Here is a 2,387-nt window from a genome sequence, read left to right on the forward strand (position 1 = left end):
CAAGGAATTTCCGTTGACTAGACATCTAAGTGATTTACAGCAACCATAAACATGTCAAGCATAACTTTCTCACCTGAAGCGAATGAACACTTCATCATAGCTAAGAGACAACTTGCTGATGTTGCTCTTCTATCGTGTTATCAACATGTTTAGTGTTGTTTGTATTTGTTTGTTAATTGCTTGAGTCATGGATTCTGATCTCAGGATTCTCTACGTTTCTTGCTGGTGCAATTTATAATCAGGGTTAAAGATAATATTGTCCAGACTGGGTTTGTAACAGTACAGTAACCTGTCAAAGCCTGTGGGTGTCTCCTTAGACTCTGGAGTAGGAATCTGTCAGGAAGCCATAGTGTAATGTGCTGGCTTAGAAAAGGAACAGGAGATGTAACCCCTGGAGAGCTAGAGGACATGCCACAACATAGCTCTGCCTTTCACTGAAATCTCTGCTAGCCATTAGTGGGTGCACAGAATAAATAAAACTGCTGAGTGAATGAGTGTTTTGTAAGTTACACTAGTTAGTATTTCCCTTATAGTATATGTGGACCTGCACATATATATATATATATATACATATATATTTCAACCCTGTAAAACAAATGTATGTACTATATATGTGTTCCCAGAATTGTAAAGTGCTGCGGAATTTGCTGGCACTATATAAATAAAATTATAAGTGTTATTAAATATTATTATTATTATTATTATTATTATTATTATTATATAAAAGTCCCTTCATACTAATATATTAATACTTAATCATTTCATTAATTTGCTCTCATTATTATAGCGATAAAATCATATTTGTATAAAAGTCTTTCTTACACAAAGAACAAATAGATGTAATACACGCCTAGGTTTTTTTATATACATTTTTTAATTTTTTTTCATAAAATGAATGTCATACAAATGTAGTTGGAATGATTTAGGCCCAAAATGAAGGTTAATGTCAATTTAAACAGCCAAACTTGACGTTCTTGTGATATAGCTTTGTGGAAAAGGTACCTATTCGCTTGATAGCTCTGTGAAACTGTTGCCTACAGAGATGGGCTCTTGACACTGTCTGCCAGCCTGAGGCTGTCCGCTTTGTGTCTGCTTTAATTGAAAATTAATAGTTAGGAGGTTGCTATGGAAATGATACCATTGCTTGCAGACAGCAAACCCAGCTTTTTTGCAAAGAGACACTAGTGGTATTGTTTGTCCTTGTTGACCTTGGAAGTTCAAAAGCCCGGAGGAGGAAAGGAGATGCAAATATTTTACTTAAAAAAAATAATTTACATATTGATAGCATTATTTTTAATGGCAGAAACATTATTTTTCACCGACGCCTGAAGAGACAATAAGTCTATATATTGGGAAAGTGTTAATTACCAGAACCCAGTATAGCAGGTTGATAAGAAAAAGACACTGGACAACATGTCATGGTTTTAGTAAATGTAAACACATTAGTGTGAAAATGTTACTTGACTGATGTGATAATGGAAACTATCATTTATTTCCACTGTGTTCATGAAGTCATTGGTGTCATTATATACATTCTTCACGGCTTCTTTGAAATGTGTAAGCTTTGTGGACAGTTGGGAACAATATAAAAAGGTGAAGAAAACGTAAAAATGAAATCTGTGCAACCTGCCATGTTTACTTTAATTTGCCTCTGCAATTGCCTCTATATTTCATCAAGATTAATAGCAATTGTCTTCCAGCGGTTTTGTCTTAACCCTTTACAGAAGACTATAAACACACATTTAGGTTATGTGTGAGATTTGTGAGGTTACTGGTAATGAATAGACATTAGTTGTGAGGCGCCAACATACTCTGTTTCGTAGCATGCAATGAAAACAAAAGGGAACATGCAAAAGAACATATCATAAATGAATATGGGGTAAATCCTTAACCTTTTATTGGTAATTATTCGAATACTGTAAAAAAAAGATAGTGTACAATCAAAACAAACAAACAAACAAACAAACAAACAACATACATTCACACATAAACATACACTATACAAACCTGTAGTTCCACAATCTAAACATTCCATGTCATTCAGCTAAGCATATAGGTTGCAGTAAAATCTGCCTGGGGCCCAGAAAGTGAAATTTGCTACAATTATCTAAAATGTCTGCATTAAAGGCTATTAGATCTAGTTATTTTAAGTACTTGTGCACCTTCCCCTTCTCAGTTTAATGTTATGATGTAAATGAAAGTAAAGGCAGATGTTGAGCAATTGAAATATGTTAGATATTACAAATTGCTGGAGAAGATTGTTTCCTAGGTACAAAAATGTGTTATCCAAGTTTGTCCACTTGTATCGGCCATACACTTCAGGTTGCAACTTCTAGTTGTCTCTCCTCTTGGATAGAGGCCATAAAAGCGTGCGTGGTGGCAGTCGC

The sequence above is a fragment of the Dendropsophus ebraccatus genome, chromosome 1, assembly GCF_027789765.1.
Source record: "Dendropsophus ebraccatus isolate aDenEbr1 chromosome 1, aDenEbr1.pat, whole genome shotgun sequence".
NCBI lineage: Eukaryota > Metazoa > Chordata > Amphibia > Anura > Hylidae > Dendropsophus > Dendropsophus ebraccatus.